At 44.6% G+C, this 23,111-nt stretch overlaps 1 long non-coding RNA gene and 1 pseudogene across 50 annotated transcripts in view; both read left to right on the top strand.

The window, feature by feature from the left end:
- The window catches only part of LOC103349250 (uncharacterized), a 603,064-nt gene that overhangs the window by 141,711 nt on the left and 438,242 nt on the right, over positions 1–23,111 (top strand). The window lies entirely within an intron of this gene.
- On the top strand, positions 216–16,920 carry LOC127492490 (small ribosomal subunit protein uS19 pseudogene; annotated as a pseudogene).

Raw genomic sequence — 23,111 nt, 5'->3', positions numbered from 1 at the left:
AAAGGAAGCATAGCTACCAAGTGTGAGAGCCAGGATTTCAGAGTTAAGTGATTCCCAAAGCCCAATTTCTTGACATTCCATTGGGCTGGGCTGGAAACTGTCCCTTTGAATCACTTAGGAATATTAAGTTTGATCTATCTACAGATGGGGGCAGAGGCCCTGCATTTGTCTGTTTTCGATACAATAAGCAAAGGAGGGTTATTTAGCTCACAGTTATGGCAGCCAAAGCTCCAAACAGCCTGGTGCTTGCTCCAGCAAGGGTCCACGGCTGCATCCCATCAGGGCCGATGGCATCATGGCAGGTATGCATGTGAGAGGAAGAGACCCAGGGCAAGAAGGGAACCAGAGAAAGACTGAGGTCCCAAGAGAAATAAGATGCCTTCTGGGGGTGGCACCCCTAATCACCTAATGACCTTCCACTAGTCAGGCCTATCTTTTAGGGATCCCACCATCTCTCAATATCAGCACACTGCAGACCAAGCTTGCAACACCTGTGCCTTGTGGGGGAATATACCACATTCAAACCAGAGGCGGTTTCATTTGGGTCCTTCGGCCTATCAGAGCAGTTCCAATTTCATTTTGGGGCTCCTTATTGTGCCCTAACTCCAGTCATCTTCTTCTCAACCTGCATTCATGCTTGAGACCCTGGAGGAACCCAAACAAAAAGTTTCGGGAGGGGACTTAGTGACCACAGAGGCAGAGCCACCCCAGGGGCCAACTCTATCGATTCAGCAGTTTCTTGATTTCTTAGAGTGGAAATTTCTTACACCTGTAGAAGACGGAAGCGTGAGGGTCACAAAGAGGGGAGTCCAAGTCAGGAAGAAGCCGCGGGAGAATGTGCCGCAGTAAATTCGAATGCCATTAGCTAATCATCAGCTCCCCATTCACGTCTGACCGGGCCAGTGCACTGACAGGAGGGAGCACCCAATCTCGAGAAATGTGCTTTCCTGCTGGCCAGGCCCGTGTTTCCCTTGGGAGTAGAGGACAGTCCAGCAAAGGGAATTTTAAAGTCAGAATGCACAAAATGTGTAAGACTGAACACAGCAAAAGGAACCATTCCTTAAATCTCTTGGAGTTCTTGTATATCATTATCCAGTGATGGATGTGCTTTCCTATTCACAAATGGGAATAAATCCTAAGAATAAGAACCTTTTCATTAAAGAGCGAGGCTATAATTTTTCCCGGGGTCAAATGGGTACCATGTGTCTTTTTATAAAACTCTTGGGCTGCTGGAGTGCTGGCTGGGTGCTGTACGCGCAGAGGTTTGGCTGTATATTTTGCTGTTGTCTTTCCCAGGCTGTGGCAGACAAGTCTGAAACTCTATAACTAAAATGCCACCCCCCTACTTCACGGGTTGGGGCTGTTTTTCCAGGAGTGGGCACAGATGGTGCTTTTTCCTCCTTCAGAGAATAGTTTAGGATGTGAAGTCTCTGAAATAAATTATTCAACCGGGGCCAAAATACTCCTCTGGAAAGAATCATATGTGAATAGGAAATAAGAACAGTCTGGCTGGGGCTGAAAAAAATGCAGCTGGTTTTTAGAAATGGTAATATTTGTAATAATGTTTGTATTGGGAATGTAATGAGACCTGAAATCCTGGGACGAGGCGCCGCTTTACCCAGGAAATTGAGCGATTCCCTTCTCTTCTCCCGTTCCCTTCTCCCTCTTGGGGGTTGCTGGAGTGTAGGCAAGGGTCAGTCCTTCTAAAACTCCAGTGTGCGTGTGAATTCCCTGGGGATTTTGTTAGCCGCCAGTGATTTGATCCTGTAGGTCTGGCGTGAGATGTGAGATCTGGTATTTCCAACAAACTTGCAGGCTGGGACCCTGTAGACTACACTCTGGGTAACAAGTGCTAGAGGAAGTTTTGATAAATTTTATAATGGAGGAAAACTATGCTTTGCCAAGCTAGTAAGCTGGTTATTTCATTCATTCTTTCAGTAAGTATTTATTGAAAACTGCTTTGTGCTGAGCACTGGGCCAGGTGTTGGGGATAAAACGGTGAGGAAAATAGACCATGTGCCTCACATCACTCTGCCTGGAGCCTGGTGTGTATGTCAAACTTAACCAAATAATCCTAAATGTAAATACAGTGGTGCAACGGTAGAAATTCACTGTGGGGGTGGGGGGGAATATGTATGTATGTGTGTGTATGTGTGTGTGTGTGTGTGTGTGTGTGTGTGTGTCTTCATTATAGGATCAGAAAAGGCTCCCCAGAAGAAGTGTTAATGAGCTGATACAAAGATAAGGACAATGGTTATTTTTGCAACAAGCAGCTAACCATTGTTGGAGCTCTTACTTTGGACTACAAGGTCACACAGCTAGTAGATAGCAAGTTCATGACCCATCCATATTCCTATGACACTTCCACTCGGTTGCCCCCATTTATTGTCCAGGACTTCAACCAGGGAGACCAGTGCATCAAGCAGATCAGTTCGTTTGCATCTTGTGACAACAGCAGCATAGAGATCTGTTCTGCTCCTGCATATCTGATGCAGGAAGGAAGGCTCTGGGCAGGAATCAGAAAGCCACGCACCTGGGTCCTAGCTTTGCTGGTAACTCGCTGTGGTTTGCATGTTGATCACAGCAGTGATCATGTTCGTGTGTGTTTTGTGTGCTTCCTACTCTGTCAAGAGGTTTCAAGACGATCGTCCCAGATATTCAAGATTGAGTTCATAAGATCAGCAGCATGTGTGGATATCTGCGTCACACAGGTGGAGAACCACAGCTTGGGGAAGGGAAGGGGGCACAACTGTTGGAGGTGCAGCATGGGTTTGAGAGATCCTGTAGCACAGCACCTGAGTTCTCCCATGTGTGGTTTCTGGATGCTTCCCAGTCCCTAAGGCCTTCTCAGGAGACAAGGGGTCAAACTTTTCTCATAATAACATGACATCATTATGGACCTTTTAAAAAACACGGTGCTGCCATTTGCAGTGATAACTCAAAAGTCATGGCGAGCAAAGCTCTTAGTGCTTGAGCGAAATGTTTAACATATGAATAGGGATGTGAGCCACATACATTCATATAGCTTTTTTCCTAGCTCTGTTTCTGAAGAGAAAAGCATTGCCACACCTGGAAGATCATGCCTGGAAATATATGCTATTTCAATGACCATACGGCTCCTGAGACAATAACCTGGAAGTAATTGTTGCCAACAATTACTTTCCAGCTTTCAAGTAAAAATTAGAATTTTGGAGAACACTTGTATCTGCCATCGTGAACTTGTCAACTTTCCAATTCTCAAAGCCTTTTCAAAACAAGAATAGTAAAATTTACTGATTGGCTTGTTAAAAAATTTGGGGTGAAGATTTGCAATGAACCCTTTGAAGTATCCATATCATAATATTTAAAATCATGCATGAGTAAATGAACTGCTGAAAATACAGAACAGAGGTGGGCATTTACCTGGGTTACCTGGCACCAGCTTCCTGTTAATGCAGAACCTAGGAGACACTGGTGATGGCACAAGTAATTGGATCCTTGCCACCCACATGGAGGATCTAAACAGAGTTCCTGGCTCCTGGCTTCCACCCAGGTTTGCCCCAGCTATTGCAGGCATTTGGGGAGTGAACCAGTGGATAGGAGTTCTTTCTGTCTCTCCCTCTCAGATAAATAAAGTTTAAAAAAATTTAAAATGTTCTTAAAAGAAAATGCAAAATAGATCTGTGGCGTATATAGAGTATGAAAAACCTATTGTGGCAATTTCATATTCTACATTACAACTAATCTTCATGAAAGAATCACTTATCAAGTTTTTTGTGTTAAATGAAACAATTACAATGATCTTACAAAGCTATTATACTAGTTCCCTCTCTTCCAGTTCTGTGTCTGCGTGTCACTGGACCTTCTTCATATACTCCAATCAAAACAACATATCATAACAGACTGAAAGCAGGAGCAGATAAGAAAGTCAAGCTGTCCTCTGTTAAGTCCGACATTAAACGCAGTACACTGCTACTCCTCGTCCCAAATGTTTATTTTGGAAAATACGATTTCTGTTAAAAATATGTTATTTGTGTTAACATACTTGGATAAAGAGTTTGTTATTGCTGTTTTAAAATGAGTTAATGAGGATATTTTGAAAATTTCTTAGTTATAATTTTGAACAGAGTAAAGATTGATAGCTATAATGCACATAAACAAAGTGCTTTGGAATGCTCAGTATTTTTTAGGAATGTAAGGGGGTCCCCGGACCAAAACATTTGAGGGCTCCAACCACAGTGCATGGGAACCATGGGCTCTGCAGCCAGGTCTGCCTGCAAAGATCCAAAGCATCACCTCTTAAGAGCTGTTGGATGTTTGCCAAATTACTCTTGCTCTCTCTGCCTTGGTTTCCCCACTTAATTGAAATAGAAACAAGAGTCCCTACATCCTAGGGTTGTTGTGGATGATAAAGTGAGTTGACACAGATAAGCTCTGAGTTCACTGCCTGACAGTATTAGCTCTTGTCTAATTCCTGAGTCAGTGTTTTTCCTACTGGATTTACTTTTCTGAGCTTCGCTTTATTTCTGAATTTTTTAAAGGTCCTTTGATCTTAGTCATTGCTTACTTCTGTAAACTCATTCCCCATAATTCAAAAAAATTACAGAGCAGCATTCTAGTGGTAGATGGTGACAGCACAGAAAATGCTATTTAGCTTCTGAGCAGAAGTGCTTGCACTGTATATGCACACAAAGAAAGTTGCTTTAAAAGCATACCTAGTTTGGACATAGATTTAGCGATTTTTTTGTAAATTTGAACTCTGATATTTTTAAGAATTTATTAACAGCAGTCAAATATTTTGATCATGGTGGGTGGGGGCAGGTATTTTTAGCATTTATTTATTTATTTGAAAGGCAGAGTGACAGAGAGAAGGTGAGAGAAGAAAGAAGAAAGGGAAAGGGAGAGGGAGAGGGAGAGAGATTTTTCCAGACTCTGGTTCACCCCTCAAATGGCTAAAACACAGAGAGGTCTGAGCCAGGATGAAGCTAGGAGGGCTTCATCAGTAGCAGGGACCCAAGTACTTGAGCCATCTTCTGCTGCTTTTCTAGGTGCATTAGCAAGAACCCAGAATGGAAGCAGAATAGCTGGGAGTCCAATAGTTACTTATATGTGGGAAGTCTTAGTTGAAAACACTGGTTTAACCTCCTAGGCCACAACTCTGACTCCAAGCAAAGTAAAAGTAATCACTTGGTGTAGAGGTGAAGATACTTCTTGGGATGCCTGCATCCTGTGATGGAGTCCCTGGGTTCAAGTGTTGGCTCGGTTCCAGGTTCCTGCTAATGTAGACTCTGCACACGATGACTCAATTAGTTGGATTCCTGCCACCTGTCTGGGAGACCTGAGTTGAGTTCCTGGTTTCCAGTTTTGTCCTGGTCCAGCCTCAGCTATTGGAGGCATGTGAGGAGTGAGCCAGGTGATCTTTGTCTCTAAACATCTCTCTCTTACTTTCTTTCTTTTAAAGATTTATTTATTTATTTGAAAGACAGAGTTACAGAGAGAGAAGGACACATGCATGCATGTGCACACACAGACACACACAAGGAGTGAGTGAGAGATCTTCCATGTGCTGATTCAGCCAGTGTTGGGCCAGGTTGAACCCAAAAGCCAGGAGCTTCATCCGGATCTCCCACATCCGGGCAGGAACCCAAGCACTTCTGCTGCTTTTCCAGGTGCATTAGCAGGGAGCTGGATTGAAAGTGCAGCAGCTGGGACTCATACCAGCACTCATATGGGATGCCAGCATTGCAGGTGGCAGCTTAATCTGCTGTGCCATAACACTGGCCTCCTCTCTGCCTTTCAACTTAAGAAACTATTTTAATTATGAAAGTTAGTATCAACAACATGCCATGTTGCATTCAGCTTTTTAACAAATATTTACAGTGCTCCTTCTGTGCTGCTGGCACTGTGCTGGGTATAGGAACAAAACAGGCAAAAGCAATTGGTGACAGGAATGCCTATTTGGGTGTGTGTGTCGGAGTAGAGATACACAATGAAGAAATAAATAAAATATCAATTACATTAGCTGGTAATAAGCACAATGAAGCAAGATACAGCAGAAGAAGGCAGAGGCATGTGGTGAATGTGGGTTGCACATTTTCACTAGAGTTAGGAAAAGCACTGTGGCACAGGTGATTTTGGTGTGAGGACCCGAGGAAAAGAACTATGAGGGTATCTGAGCAGGAGAATTCCTGACACAGGGAATGGTGTGTGCAAAGACATACCTGGAATCTGTCAGGTGTGTTCTGAGAACAGCAAGGAGCCCGGCATGTGAGTGGGGCTGGTCACCTAAGACAGGAGTAGAAGATGCTGGACCACGCTGGGTCTTATTGGCCTACCCACCCTGACTGGAGAAGCCACTGGCCATTTCTAAGAGGGGGAAATTATGTGATCTGACACATCCTGGTGGCAGGGGTCTGCCTAGCGGCCATGGAGATGGGGACACATGGTCAGCTGCCTGAGCTGTTCTGAAGCTAGAGCCAGCAGGTTTTGCTGATGTACGGGATGGGAGCTTTGAGAGGAAGAAGGGAGCCGAAGGTAGCTTGCGGAACTGGGTAGATGGAATTGCCATAACTGAAGAAGACCGAAGAAAGAGCAGGTCTTGGAGTTGGGGAGGAGACCAGAGCTCGTGTTTGAGTACGTTCATTTTTGGAAGCCGATCAGGCATCTATTACTCTTTCAGATACACCCAAGGATAAACAAAATCCAGCAAGGCAATGGCTAGATTGTCAAGAATTGAAAATAAACCCCATAAAGGTAGTTATCTTTCCTCCCTGAAAAACAAAGCCTGAAACTTTACATGTAAAAATATTTTTATACGTCATTCTGGTGCCAATTCCAGATTGGAACACCCATGCCAGGTGCGGCCTTATGGAAATTTTAAGAGAAAGACTATCTGTTCTGAGACACAATGCCTCAGCTAAAAATAACTGTGCTGTCATTCCCCAGTGGACAAGGGTCTCTAACTGGCTGTCCACTCCGTGGCCACATCGAGGCTGACAAGTTTTGAAAGCTCACCTGTCCTCTTCTTACACTACATCTGGCTTCAGGGTCATTTTCATATTTCATAGCTCCTTTTGCCAGTCCCACAAACGTAACTTTCTGCACTTCCTTCCTCCCACTTGCTAAAGCTGTTACTCCATCTGGCCATCTGAGACATCAGCATCTTTAATCATGAAAACAGCATTTCCCAATTTAGTATCATCTGCAGATGTCATTAACATGATGTTTGTACATTTATCCAGATATTTCAAGAGGATGTCAAACAACATGGATAACCAAAGTAAGGGAAAGGTCATCTCATTATTTTTTTGAGGATAAAAGTGTTTTTCTATTGTTGTTTCCAATAGCTCATTTGCTCAGCCTACAGGCAGGAGAGACGGAGGAGGGAGAAGTGTTCTGACACGAATCCTAATGGGTTAGGCAGGATTGATCAGAAATTGCAGTGAGGTCCCTCTTCCCCTTTCTGCCATGTATATTTCTAAAGACAACCAGGACACACAGATTTCGTAACCTGAATTCTCTTTAGCTTCATCAAATGCAATGAGCAACTGCAATGGCAGAATAAAATATGCTAATGTGTCTTGACACAATAATCATGCCTGTTTTTCCCTCATGAACCAGGCTGGGGATTTGCAAGCCTACAGAGGCAGGACAGGGCTGTCAACCACCACATGTGCCCCATATTTGTAAGGGGCATTTACTTAATGGGCCCTCTGAACACTTGTGTCCATGTCAGTTATGATGCAAACATGACACCACTCAGCTTGACAGATGCTCTTGTGTGCAGACAACTTGATGAAGTCATGGATGGGACTTGGAAAGGAATTTTTAATGGAGAATATATTTCATGGCTCAGCTGTGGGCTGAAGACTGAGAAAAGGAATTCACTTTCAGTAACTATGTGAGTCCATGGAGTAGGTCCATGCTATTTCAGTTCTGCACAGCCGGCCTCCTGGGAGGCTCTATTTTTTCTTTTCTTAGAGCTGAGAGTTGTTTCTTTAATGGTTCTGGAATGACTACTGCCAACGTATCTTGCTGGTTTTTGTTTTGTTTCTCGCAACTTGGATATTTCTTTTTGCCTAAGTAATTACCAATCTTAAGAGTCTGAGTTTGAGTTTTTTGTTTGTCTGTCCAGACCAGCAAAAACTTGGGTTAGCTTGATCAAAGGGGGATCCAGTATAAAGATGCAGAGTGCTTAATGAAATTGTGAGCAGAAATGCAGTGACAGCTCAGAGGAGACTAGAATAGGGGCAGGTGTTGTGGCACAGTAGTTAAGACGCTACCTGGCATGCCCACATTCCCTGTCAGAGTGCCTGGCTCGAGTCCCAGCACTACTTCCAATCCAATTTCCTGCTGATATGCACCCTAGGAGACGGGGGTGATACCTCAAGTACCTGGCCGCGTCCACCCCTGTGGGAGACCTAGATGCATTTCTGGGCTCTTGGCTTCTGCCTGGCCCAGCCCTGTTTGTTGTTGGGCATTTGGGGGCTGGAATAGCAGATGACAGGACTCTTCCTTACTTGCTCACTCTCTCTCACTGATTTTCAAACAATAAAAGTAAAAAGTATAACTTGAACTCAAGAGACTAGAATAGGCAACAGGAGGGATGACAGGAGCCAGAGAGTTACTGGCTCCACCTCTGCTTCTATCAGCACATCTGCTTCATTTCTCTGTCTCGGCAGACACATTCTCTGTTCCTCATTCCACATGGTGGGAAAAGATGCCCACTCACAGCTCCCAAGGCCACATGTTGTAGTTCCAACCGCATGGAATGACTGAATTGATTTGTTTATCTCTGCTCAAATTCCAGATTCCTAGGAAGAACTGACCCAACACACTTCAGGCTCCCACGCCTGGTCCAGTTGGCTGTGAAATTCCCAGGCATGGCTTCTGTTAGCCCATTGCTTTGGGATGCATGGAAACTAAGGGAATGACAGTAGGTAATTCAGATACGCCAAGAAGTTTCTACTGGTATTGGAGGAGAATGTCTATGAACAGATGGATTTCGATAAGCAAAAGTAACAGGACCTAGAAAGGAAAATCCCAATCTTCTGTTCTTTTAAAGATTTATTTATTTATTTGAAAGGCAGAGTTACTGAGTGAGAGTGAGTGAGAAAGAGAGTCAGAGAGAGATATTTTCCATCTGCTTGTTCACTCCTCCTAAACAGCCACAACAGTCAGGGCTGGGCCAGGCTAAAGCCAGGAGCCTGAAACTCCATCTGCATCGTCGTCTTCTTTTTTTTTTTTTTTTTTGACAGGCAGAGTGGACAGTGAGAGAGAGAGAGAGACAGAGAGAAAGGTCTTCCTTTGCCGTTGGGTCACCCTCCAAAGGCCGCCGCGGCCGGCACGCTGCTGCCGGTGCATCGCGCTGATCCAAAGGCAGGAGCCAGGTGCTTATCCTGGTCTCCCATGCGGGTGCAGGGCCCAAGCACTTGGGCCAGCCTCCACTGCACTCCCTGGCCACAGCAGAGAGCTGACCTGGAAGAGGGGCAACTGGGACAGTATCCGGCGCCCTGACTGGGACTAGAACCAAGTGTGCCGGCGCCGCAGGCAGAGGATTAGCCTAGTGAGCCGTGGTGCCGGCCCCACCTGCATCTTCTAATGGGTACAGGGTCCCAAGTACTTGGGCCATCTTCCACTGATTTCCCAGGTGCGTTAGCCGTGAACTAGATTGGAAGTGGATCAGCTCATTAGCAGTGAACTAGATTGGAAGTGGATCAGCTGGGACTCAAACCAATGTATTTATGGGATTCTGGTGTCTCAGACAACAGCTTAACCAGCTGGGTCACAATGCTGGTCCCAATTTCAACCTTTTTTTTTTCCCTAAAGTCAGCATCTCCAACATTTTCCCCAACAAAAACTGCCCAGGGATCCTGAGGAACAGCTTAGCAGATGGGTTGAAAAAAATCAGCAGGCTCCTCTTCAGCTTTCAACACCTTGAAAATATCAGGCTTAGTTCTTGCTGCCTTGTGCATTATTTAACCACCAATGCATCTTCCCCCGATTGTGTCATGCGCTAGAGGAGAACATAAAGTTCTGTCTGTCTTTAGCAAACACATGTCAAGTACTGTCTTAAAACCAAATGGGAAAGGATGAAACCTGATCATCTTCTTGATTTTGGTTTTAGGATCTTGACACATGGCCAAATGCCAGCTTTCAAGGATTCCGTTGATTAATTCAAGAAATGTTTGCTGAGCAGTCAGTAGACCAGATGCTCTCTTAGGTAGTTATAGCAGGATTTTTTTTTTTTTTTTTTTTGCTTGCAAATCTCTGAAAACTGCAATGTATCAACTCGTGTCCTTGGAAAAGCTGGGGTGTCCTGTCTAAACCAACTGGTGCAAGCAAATGTCAATAGGATTTGGCCTCTTTGTGTCTTTTCCCTCTCATTTCCTCTGTGTCTGCTTCCCTTTTACATGATGGCTATAGATTTTATTTCATCTGGTTCACATTTCTAAAAGAAGAAAGGAAAAAGACTTCTACTCCCCCACCCATGCCTTCACCCTTTTCTCCTGCTCATTCCAGCAAAAGGCCAGGGATCATTCTTGAATAGATGGGACCGAGGCATGGACCTGGTGCAGAGCCCATCAGGGTCCAGGGGGAGGTGGTTCTTTGATTGGCAAAGCCTGGGTCACATGCCCAACCCTGGAGTTACCTTAGAAACACTTCCAGCCTAACCACAGGGATGCAGTGTGGGGGAGGGTTACTTCCGGAAAGGAAACTCCGGATGCTGACCCCCGAAGAAGTAGGAATTGATACTGTGAAGGCAAAATCCACAAATATCTACCACAGAGGTTAAAAAAGGAGAAATATAAATGATAACTATTTTAGAAACAATGCTAAGAAGTAAGTACTGTAAATGAGATTTCTGGCAACAAAGGTGAGAAGCCATTCATTCTGATAAAGGTAGGGATCTGAGAGTTTTTCAGGAAAGACCACAACTGCTTTGGACCTTAAGGATATGAATGCTATGAAAATGGTGGGAAAACAGGGAGGTTATGGCAGGCCATTCTAGGCAGAAGGAGCAACATGGAAATATACCCTGAGATGTCTCGGGATGGTACAGTTGAAGGTTATTAGAGCAAGGAGTTTCATGTGAATGACATGTTTGACCTTTGAGGCCTGGGTTGTTTCCCCATCATTAATAAATGTGTGGTCACTGAATATTCACATATATGAGTGTTAGCCTTCAGTTCTCATCTACTGTGCACAAGCACAGACATACTACATACAACGGGGAAACCACTAGGGACTGTGAATTCAGAGCTTGAATGATTGCTGGTGCAGCCTTCTACCAGCTAGATGACCTTAGAGAATTAATTCAAGGTTTCAGCCTTCATATTTTTATCTGTAGGAAGGTGATGTATCCACAATATAGTGCCTAAGTAAGAATTAGTTGAGATCAAACATGTCAATCATTCAAAATGGTATCTGCAATGTAACAGACACTCAATAAATGCTAGCTACTCTGTCTTCCACTCCACCATGTATACACTGACACTGTTTCTAATAAGAACATGAAACTGATGTGTTTTAATGCACACCCAGTGACCATATGTTGCCCATAGTATTCAAAGCTGGGCTGTGTGGGGCCTGTGCTGGATAATTTCTCTTGGTCCCCAGATCCACTCTCCTCACTTTCCACTCTTCCCAGTGCCAGGCAGGGAAAGACAGCATTGACGGATTCACACGCCTTCTAACAGAAGGTTTGGAGAAATAGGAGACCAACAGAAGGAGGGAGGAAGACTCTTTGGAGTCTTTATTCCAAAGGCCACCTTCCTGTATAGTTGTCACAGTTGGTTTCAGACAAACTCTCTACCTCCCTCCCATTCTTCCTTCTCTGCCCCTCTCTCTTTTCTGATCACCACTTCTTTCTCCTTCAGGCCTAAATTTGTACTCAACCCTTGACCATACTAGCCCCAGCATATGGTACCGCCATCCCTTGGGGTGTCTCTGAGCCCTATCGACACCTCTGTTAATTTACTTATTTTATTAACTCTTTTATTTATCTATTCTCTAATTACCCAATTTGACTGCATTATGGTTTTCCTCTTGGGGCCCTGATGAGCTTTGACATCAAGGGTGAACCCGATGCCACTCTTCCTCTAATTTGATGAGGGCTCCTCTATAAAAAATCCATTGAAATAAATAAAGTCTTACCATTGTAGGTAGGGGGGAAATGTCCCTGAACTAAATTAAGGCATTTTGTTCAAACGTAGCTAATGTTAAGGAACAGGTGTTTGATGAAGCAGTTAAGTCTCCACTTGGGATGACCATATCCCATATCTGAGTGCCTGGGTTTGAGTCCTTGTTCCACTTATAATCTGGCCTCCTATGAATTCACAAGCACCGGGAGGCAGTAGTGATGGCTCAAGTAGTTTCGTCCCAACAACCTATAAGGGAGACCTGGGTGAAGTTCCAGCTGTTGCAAGCATATGGCGAATAAACCAGCAGGTGGATCATCTGTCTATGTGTATCTCTGTCTTTCTTTCTCTCTCTGTTGCTCTCTTTCAAATAGATAATAAATATAATTTTAAAAAGTATAGCTGAAGTTTAAATTGTTAATTTTTAACATTTTCTGGTAATATTTATTTGAAAGTCAAAGTTACAGAGAGAGACACATACAGAGAGAAAGATCTTCCATCTGCTAGTTCATTTCCCAGATGCCACAAGGGCCAGGGCTAGGCCCGGCCAAAGCCAGGAACCAGGAGCCTCCTCTGGATCTCCCACATGGGTGCTGGGGCCAAAGCACTGAGTCCATCTTCTGCTGCTTTCCCAGGCACATTAGCAGAGAACAGAATCAGAAGTGGAGCAGCCAGGACGCTAACTGGCACCTATATGGGATACCAGCATTGAAGGTGGGCTGCTTTACCCATTTCGCTGGCCCCATCTCTGAATTCTTTAAGAGCAGTCTCATACTTTGCTCATACCAGATTTTACTTGCAACCTGAAGGAAAGTCAGAGTGTCGCTTTTATGTCCTCTAACTGGTGAAAAGTCCATTCAGCCAGCCACAATGCCAGCCCCTGTGTTTTGCTTTAGTAATCGAAAGCTATTACACCTTCTAAATATATATAAAATAAAAATACACTGTAATTAAGTTAACTCTGAGACATTATTCTAGAAAAGGTGACTTTGGACTAAGAGTTGCATGACCTTTCCAGGACAAGTCTGTGTATGAAATATTTTGCCCTGTAGTTATATCATGCCTGTGGTTTTTAAACAGGAAAATATGACATCTGTTTTCATAGGTCTATTAGTTTCTAGTGGTTCCTGTAGCTAATTACCCCAAACTTGGTGGCTTCAAGCAGCAGAAGCTGACCCTCTCCCAGTTCTCCAGGACAGTCTGAAACCTACATCCCTGGGCTGAAGTCAAAGGATGGGCAGGGCTGTGCCCCCTCTAGACCCGCGAGGGGAGAGGCCACTCCTGGTCTCTGGGCCTCTGATGCTTGCTGGCATTCCAGGATTTGTGACCCCATCATGCAAGTCTTCCAGGCCAGCATCATCCAGTCTCCTGCTCTGTCATCATACCACCTTTGCCTCTGCAGATTTCCTTCTTGTTAAGTTATCCTTTATATATTTGAAGAGAGAGAGAGAGAGAGAGAGAGAGAGAGAGAGAGTCTCATCTGCTAGTTCAATCCTGCAGATTGGGTCTGGGCCAGACTGAAGCAGAGAGCTGGGAACTCAGTCCAGGTCTCCCACGTGGGTGGCAAGGACCCCACTGTTTGAGCTATCACCACTGTCTCCCAGGGTGTGCATTAGCAGGAAGTAGAATTGGGAACTGTACCTCCTGTACCTCTGTGTACATTTCTGATCTCCTTACACCCTCCTCTTAAAAGGATATGTGGGGTTGCATTTAAAGTTCAAACTGACAATTCAGAAAAATCTGCCCATCTCAAAAGTCTTAAATAAACCACATTTACAAAGTTTCCCATTAAGACAACATTTTTGTATTCCAGGGCTGAGAATGTCAATTATGTTTTGGGGTAATTTTTTAGTTTATGATGATAGAGAATATTGGATAAACGAGAATATTCTTTATTATTGGGGTAGCCTGCTAAGGAGTAGAAGTCAAGAAGATAGTAGAAGTCAGGAAACCAGGGTAGTCCTACTATCTATTCAGCTTTCCTTAGGAAAGTCACCAAGTTGAGACTCAACTTTCTTCATCTATAAAACGGACATTGGGTTTAAGGATGTACATGATCCCCAGGGTTCCTTTCAGCTTGAAAATTATATGAAGCACACATGGGACAGATCTGCCAGTATTCTGGCATTTTCTAAAGGTGGAGAAAGGAAGAAATGGACCTGGTGTGTGATGGACACAAGTTTCCCATCCACCAGAAAGGAACACATAGCACTGGCATCAAGATAAGTCTCCCACCCACATCACATATCCTGCAAGACTAAAGAGATCATGCCCAGCATTCACATTCAGGGATCACAAGAATCCTTCCAACTATTAGTTCCATACTTCAAGAACCTCGATTTCAGGAAATCTAGACCCCTAAAAATATATGTTTTATTGAAAGTTCATAAATTGCTGTGCTGGGTGAGGAGCAGGGCTCTGGTGGGATTCTCGGGCCTGGCCAGTACAAACTGAAATTATAAAATGTAGTCCCCTTGTCCTCCAAACTGGAGATGCCTGGTGAACCTTGTTATGAAACAGCCCAACATTTATTAATTAAGTTATTTAATAGATATTTACCTGTGGGCAATAATAATAATGATATCTCACTTGCATTGAAGAGTTCCTCTGTACAGGCTCAAGGCTACAGATCCTATGAGAATTATTTCATTTGCTCTCTTCAGTTTTCAAGTGAAGCAAATCCTTCCTCAACAAGTCACCATTGGATACCTACTGTGTGCCAGGCAGAGCCTACGATTTAAAGTAACTTAATATTTAATCTAGGCCGGCGCCGCGGCTCACTAGGCTAATCCTCCGCCTTGCGGCGCCAGCACACCGGGTTCTAGTCCTGGTCAGGGCACCGGATTCTGTCCCGGTTGCCCCTCTTCCAGGCCAGCTCTCTGCTGTGGCCCGGGAGTGCAGTGGAGGATGGCCCAAGTGCTTGGGCCCTGCACCCCATGGGAGACCAGGATAAGTACCTGGCTCCTGCCAACCGATCAGCGCGGTGCGCCAGCCGCAGCGCGCTGGCCGCGGTGGCCATTGGAGGGTGACCCAACGGCAAAGGAAGACCTTTCTCTCTGTCTCTCTCTCTCACTGTCCACTCTGCCTGTCAAAAAAAAATTTAATCTAAAAGTCATGTATGAATAGTTTTTTCTGTGCAAAATGTGGTCAGTTAAAAAAAATCCTTAAAGCATAGCAGATTTAATTAAATATGTATCAACATAGGTTTCCAATCCACTGTCCCTATCAAATTACCTCAGATTGTCTTCCAAGGGAATCATCTAAATGAGGAGATAAATATGAAGGAAAAGTCACAGAGCTAAAGGCAATGTTTTCAGCTGCATTAAATGGCACCTACCCATGGGAGGTACATGGGCTTCTATACTCATTGCGTGGGTAAGACAAATCCCTTCAAGAGAAATTGCGGGCCGGCGCCGTGGCTCACTTGGTTAATCCTCCACCTGCAGTGTTGGCATCCCATATGGGTGCTGGGTTCTAGTCCCGGTTGCTCCTCTTCCAGTCCAGCTCTCTGCTGTGGCCGGGGAAGGCAGTGGAGGATGGTCCAAGTGCTTGGGTCCTGCACCCCATGGGAGACCAGGAGGAGGCACCTGGCTCCTGGCTTCAGATCGGCGCAGTGCTGGCTGTAGTGGTCATTTGGGGGTGAACCAACGGAAGGAAGACCTCTCTCTCTGTCTCTCTCTCTCTCTCACTGTCTATAACTCTACCTGTCAAATAAAAAAATAATAAAAAAAAAAGAGAAATTGCATCATTTGTCTCATTTGAGGAAGAACAGCCTGCCTTTTAATCCAGGACTTTTGACTTGAAAGCCCCATTGGTAGCTTCTTTGTCAAGGCTTCTCTGCTATTTCAAGCTGCACCTGCCTGACTTTTCTGCTGCCAGTGTCTACGTGGTCATTTTCCCACTGCGACTGCTTAGCTCCAAAATTTTATTGACTCTTGGAACACACTCAGTGTATGGAAATTCTGAGAGCCCTTGAGCAACTTCTGATGCTGATGACACAGACTTGGGATCTTATTCTGTCAAGAGTTGGATTCCAGGCTCACTTTGGAAAACTCAAAAGTATGTACTCAGTAAATGCCTGAGACTGACAAGAACACTCTGGCAATGATTCAAGAACGTCCAATACCGTGAAATTAAGTGGTGAGCTATTTCCGCACTCCACACCCAGCCGGAAGTGGAGCAGCAGAAGAAGCGGACCTTCCGCAAGTTCACCTACCTACCGCGGCGTGGACCTGGACCAGCTGCTGGACAGGTCCTAGGAGCAGCTCATGCACCTGTACTGCGCGCGGCAGGGGCGGCGGCTGAGCCGGGGCTTGCGGCGGAAGCAGCACTGGCTCCTCAAGCAGCTGCGCAAGGCAAAGAAGGAGGCGCCGCCCATGGAGAAGCCCGAGGTGGTGAAGACGCACCTGCGGGACATGATCATCCTGCCCGAGATAGGTGGGCAGCGTGGTGGGCGTGTACAACGGCACGATGTTCAACCAGGCGGAGATCAAGCAGGAGATGATCCGCCAAGCCCGTGAAGCACGGCCGGCCGGGCGTCCGGCTTGCCCTTCTAGTTAGGGTAGTACTACAGTGTATTTACTGCTGGGTGTAACAACATCTCCCCTCAAGAATAATCTGAAATAATTAGATCACGCTGGTGGAATGGAAAACTATGCTGATACAAATCTGTTTCAATCTGCTATGTTCTTAGAATTTTAAAAAAAGATTTTATTTATTTATTTGAGACATAGAGTTACAGACAGTGAGAGGCAGAGACAGAAAGGTATTCTATCTGTTGGTTGACTCCCCAGATGGCCACAAAGGCCATCCAAAGTCCAAAGTCAGGAGCCAGGAGCTTCGTCCTGGTCTCCCATATAGGAGCAGGGGCCCAAGTGCTTGGGCCATCTTCTACTGCTTTCCCAGGCCATAGCAGAGAGCTGGATTGGAAGCCAGGACTAGAACTGGCACCCATATGGGATGCCGACAACGCAGGCAGAGGATTAACTTACTGGGCCACAGAACCAGCCCCTCCAAGAATATTTTTAATGGACCACGTTTTGCATACAGTAAACTATTCATGTATGATTTTAAATTAAACTTCTCACACTGTAAAGGAGATAGGCATTAGTAAAGGAGCAATTTCCTATTATTTTAACACAGCTACTCTAAGGAGGAATTTACTTTTATGTGTTTTCCCCAAAAATATAGTCAATTATTTTAAATATGAACAATACATTTTTATGTCAGTCAAGCCAGAAAAAGCCAATATTTACTATATATTTTATAGTTACTGTAGGTAAATACAAACAGAAGTATTAGCTTAACGTCCAGTTTAATGAAAAACAAACTTAATCTATGTCTTCCCTGCATTTGTATGTAATACACCATAATGCATACTAGTAATTTTTGAAACTTAAGAAATTTTATTTTTTTGTGTTTTTAGCACTTGAACTAATGACCAAAAAAAAAAAAAAACCCTTAAAATGGGTATTCTTTTCCCTTTGGAATAAATACTACATTTTGAAAGGTTTTCGTTGAGCTGCAAAGTGGCAAACTAGTTAGCAAATCAAAGAGTGACCCCATGGACTTGCATAATCACTATCAGCACCCCACAGCAAGGGACTCAAACCATAATTGCTCAGTCCCATTTAAATTGGTGACAAATGCCATTTAATCCCAAGTCTCTGCTGTTCCATTCATCACCCTTCCCACCCACCTCCATCAGCCTTGCTAGCAGAAGCTTCCTGAAAAATCATTTTCATTTGGCTGAAAACCACCAGCCCCATCTGGGAAATCCTCCAATAAATACTTATAATTCCTGTCCTCTTCAAGTGACCATCCAAAGGGGACAGGGCATATTCTTCTAAGAGCCAAACAGCTGCTTCATTTCCCAATTAGGGGAATGCACTGTAAATGACAGTTCTAAATAAATATATAATATAATCTACTGATAAGGACAATGTAAATATTTATGGTAATTAGAGAAACAAATGTACACATATCTGAATATTCCCCAGAGGCTAAAATCCGTCCATTGTAAACCTTTTGCAGAAAAAGTCCCTGGAAGTAGGCTCTGCTAAGGCAGTAGAACCCACTGGGTGTTTCGCTTTCAAGCTGCCTCAGGCTCTGCAAAGAGCTCCCTGGACGGACAGGCCTAGTGAGTCAACTGCCTCCCAAAATGGAAGCTGGCTTCCTTGTTCTCCTTGCTTAAAATCCTGGACCAGATGAAACAGAATGTCCTCTGTCTCCAACCCCTTGGTGAGATGCACCTGGGGACTACCCAAGGGGACAGAAGACAGAGAGTTAGCAGGCATCTGGGCAATGTGTCTTTCTAATTACAGTCCTGCTTTAGTTTGCATAAATACTTGATAACCACAGAGATTCAGAGCATTGCTTCCACGGGAGAACATTTTTTTTCCCATATAAATTTGTGTCCCTCCATAAAGGCACACAAAAAGGAGAAATTAAAGACTATATAATGCTTCACAATATTGTTACTAACTTTATGCAAGCTCTTGTTTAAATTTAAGCCTCAGGAGGTTGGAATTCCTTTCCAAGATTAAAAAGGATAGTTGAGCAGTCCCTTCTAGCTTTCTTATTCTGCTATTTAGGAGACACTTCAAACATTTAGGCTGCGTACTACAAATTTTAAAAAGATTGACTAAATGTACTGGTCATTGTAATGCAAAGTTGAATGAGTAACAAGACAAAAATTCATTCTTTTTCTACTGCCAAAGTTTTATCAATGTGTATAAGTTTGTATGCATGCAAATATATTTACCTACATCTGAATATATGTATGCATGCAAATGTAATCATACATACACTTTATGTGTACATGTAAAAATGCAAATACATACACATATGTATTTGTGCACACATGTGTTTACATACATTATATTTTTATGTATATACATGCAAATACATTCACAGACATATCACATATTTGGATTATGCTGAAATTCATATTTGAATTTTACTCTGTAACCTAGCAATTATGAACACTTCCCTATGTCACTGAATATTCTGTGAAAACAGGACTTTCATGCTACACAATATTCCACTGTATGGAGAAGTCACGATATATTTAATGCTGGCTATTGCATAGCTAGATTGTTTCCGGTGTAAATGATGTTTTATAAAAATGCTGGCTCTGTGTGTTTTAGCATATTAGACTCCGATTTCCCTCACATGGTAAACTTGAGTGCTAAGATTGTGAAGACAAGATTAAGACATTGGAATCTCTGCCTACATTCCTGTGATCTCTGTGAATGCCTAACTTTTGGGGGCTTTCTGTTCCCTTATTTGTCAAATGGGGACCAAAACCATGTCTATCAATTGTCAGCCACACAGAAGGCACTTAGCAAGAAGTAATCCTTCACCTTCTTCTCTCTTGGTCTTTTTTTTTTTTTTTTAGGTTTATTTTATTTGAAAGAGAGAGAGAGAGAGAGAGAGAAGGAGAGAGAGAGAGAGAGAGAGAGAGAGAGAGAAAAGAGAGATCTTTCTTTTGCTGGTTTACTCCCCAAATGGCTGCAATAGCTGGAGCTGGACCAATCTGAAGCCAGGAGCCAGGAGCTTCTTCAGGGTCTCCCATGCAGGTGCAGGGGCCCAAGTACTTAGGTTATCCTTTCCTGTATTTCCAGGCAAATTAGCAGGGAGCTGCATCAGAAGTGGAGCAACTGCCCATATGGGATGCCACCGTGCCAGTGTTGGCTCCTCTCTTGTTTTTAATCCAGGGGTCCACAGTGCCCATAATAGGATTTTAGTTTCTCCAAGAACCCCAGGAATTGTAAGTCAAATTTTGTATGTTCAGATTTTTTGTGTGGGATGAAAGCATTCACAAATGTAAGAAATACTAAAAATCTCTCCTTTCCCTTGGCTTTCCGCTTTGCTGTAAAACATTAGCACTTGCCCTTGCCTGGTCCCTATCTGCTGCCTTACTGACTTTGGTTTCTCTTTTAATGCCTCTCCCAGCTGTTGGTGATCTTACTTCTCAGTATAAACCCAGCCTGCCACATAATCTCCATGCCTAAGCTCAGAATTCTAGGGCAGGCATTTGGCCCGGTGGTAAAGGTGCCCACATCCCATATTGGATCACTTGGGTTTGCTACTTGGCTTTGGCTCCTGACTCCAGCTTCCTGCTAAAGCAGACTCTGGGAGGCAGCATGGTGGCTCAGTAATTGGGTTCCTGCCATTCATGTGTGAGTCTCTCTCTCTCTCTCTCTCTCTCTCTCTGTCTCACCACCACCCCCACCCTCCTGGCCACCCCTCTCTTTTCTTTTCTGTCTCTCAACTGAGGCCTGTAAGGTTGTGGTCAAATTCTAAAACAGTTCCAGGTTCCATTTATGTTGTGTAGGTTTACAAATGGATCAAGCAAGCCAGAGATTAGAATTTCTTTTATATCATAAAAAAAAAAGATGTGTGGTAAGGGACAGGAATTTGGCAAGAGGCAAACATCAATTTAAGACTTTAAAATAGGATGATGGTCCATCTGTCTTGAATAATTTCGACCACAAGCTGACTAGCACAGAGAAAACTGCTGAAATTCTTTCCAACTTTGTGATTCTCTGATCTTACAGATGGCCTATGTGAGGAATATCTCAAAAGCAGGTTTTAGATTAGCCGTTATGTAGCTGGACTGCTCTGGTGGGCGGGTACACCGAGACAATCTCTCCATGTTGAAGTTCAAGGAGTAGAAGCCCACTGCCACTGTACGCTCTCTAAAGGACTCCTCAGATATTTCGCTTACGTCTTTCTGCTCATAGCAACAGCACCCTATGGCATCCCTCAAGAAAAAAAAGGAGTTTCTGTTTTGTTTTACTGTGTATAACAGGTGCATTTGGTAATATCTGGAAACTAATTAATTCACCATCAGAAATGAATAATCAAGAAAGAGAGCTTGGACTCATTTTCTCCTTTGATTAGCTTAGGGAAGTGAATGGAAAGACCCAATTTGTTTGAAGGAAGCCAGTTTTCAGAGGCAGGGCTACAGGCCTCATGGTGTGTGCAGAAAGTCACCTCAATGTTCTCCTCTTATATGCTCACAAGCCACAACAGAGGCAGTTTCCCGAATCTTTTTTTTTTTTTTTTTTACAGGCAGAGTGGACAGTGAGAGAGAGAGACAGAGAGAAAGGTCTTCCTTTTGCTGTTGGTTCACCCTCCAATGGCCGCCGTGGTCGGCGCGCTGTGGCCGGTGCACCACGCCTATCCGAAGGCAGGAGCCAGGTGCTTCTCCTGGTCTCCCATGGGGTGCAGGGCCCAAGCACTTGGGCCATCCTCCACTGCACTCCCTGGCCACAGCAGAGAGCTGGCCTGGAAGAGGGGCAACTGGGACAGAATCCGGCGCCCCGACAGACCGGGACTAGAACCCGGTGTGCCAGCGCCGCTAGGCGGAGGATTAGCCTAGTGAGCCGGGGCACCGACTTGTTTCCTGAATCTTGAAGACTGCTTTCTCAGTTCCTTCACTCACACTGCCTAGGTCAATTATGAAAAGGTTTTGCTGCCATCTACTCTTGCCTACCGTGGTAAGTTCTTGCTGTTGTGGTCCGCTAATGAATCACACCTTCCTGCAGTCATGCCCTCACACAGTCCCCTCCATGTTGACTGCACTTGGCCATTTGATTAGCTTTGTCCAATGGGACATAAGAATGGGTTGATGCAAATGGCATCTTGAAAAGTCCTTGTACAAAAGGGCTTGTCTCTCAGAAAGCTGTTCCCCTGCGAAGAAACCCATCCTTCTACAGATGTGTGAGCCAAGCTGGAGTGAGCTTCAACTGGCACACAGAGGACTGAGGCCTGTGAAAGAGAGGGAGTTGGGGCCGGCACTGTGGTGTAGCAGGTAAAGCCACTGCCTGCAGTGCCAGCATTCCATATGAGTGCTGGTTCAAGCCCCGACTGCTTCACTTCCAATCCAACTCTCTGCTTTGGCCTGGGAAAGCAGTAGAAGATGGCTCAAATGCTTGGGCCCTGTACCTGCATGGGAGATCCGGAATAAGCTCCTGGCTCCTGGCTTTGGATCAGTGCAGCTCCGGCTGTTGCAGCCAATTGGGGAGTGAACCAGCAGATGGAAGGCCTCTCTCTCTCTCTCTCTCTCTGCTTCTCCTTCTCTCTCTGTGTAACTCTGACTTTCAAATAAATAAATGAATCTTTTTAAAAAATATTTATTCATTTATTTATTTGAAAGTCAGAGTTACACAGAGAGAGGAGAGCTGGTGTGGGAGGAGGGAGGGAGGGAGGGAGGGAAGGAGGGGGAGAGGGAGAGGGAGAGAGGGAGAGAGAGGGAGAGAGAGAGGGAGAGAGAGAGAGACACACACACACACAGAGAGAGACAGAGAGGTCTTCCATCCAATGGTTTACTCCCCAGATGGCCACAGCGGCTGGAGCTGCACCAATCCGAAGCCAGGAGCTTCTTCTGGGTCTCCCACACGGGTACAGGGACCCAAGGACTTGGGCCATCTTCTACTGCTTTCGCAGGCCATAGAAGAGAGCTGGAATTGGAAGAGGAGCAGCTGGGACTAGAACCAGCACCCATATGGGATGTTGGCTCTTCAGGCCAGGGTGTTAACCCACTGTGCCATAGCGCCGGCCCCTAAATAAATAAATCTTTAAAAAAAATAAAAGAAAGAGAGAGGAAGCAACAGAGAGCAAGTGGGAATGAGAGAGATCTTCCAACCATTGGTTCACTCCTCATATGAATGCAATAGCTGGGGCTGGGCCAAGCTGAGGCCAGGAGACTAGAGCTCCATCCGGTCTCTCATGTGGGTGGCAGGGGACCAAGAATTTGGGCCATGATCCACTGCTTTCCTAGGTGCATTAACAGGGAGCTGAATCAGAAGCAGAGCAGCTGGGAATTGAACAAGCACTCCAAAGTGGGATGTCAGGATCACAGGCATCCTAGCCCACTACACCACAAACTAAGGGTTTGTCTTTTAAGGGAGCCACTGGGATCTGTGATCTCTGGTGTGATATTTAACATCTCTAAACATGCAGTCATCAGCCAGCCCCTCCTTA

The sequence above is a fragment of the Oryctolagus cuniculus genome, chromosome 10, assembly GCF_051225735.1.
Source record: "Oryctolagus cuniculus isolate XC-2025 breed Fujian yellow rabbit chromosome 10, ASM5122573v1, whole genome shotgun sequence".
In the NCBI taxonomy this organism is placed as follows: Eukaryota; Metazoa; Chordata; class Mammalia; order Lagomorpha; family Leporidae; genus Oryctolagus; species Oryctolagus cuniculus.
The sequence above is the reverse complement of the archived record's forward strand: the minus strand, read 5'-3'. Positions and strand labels throughout refer to the sequence as shown.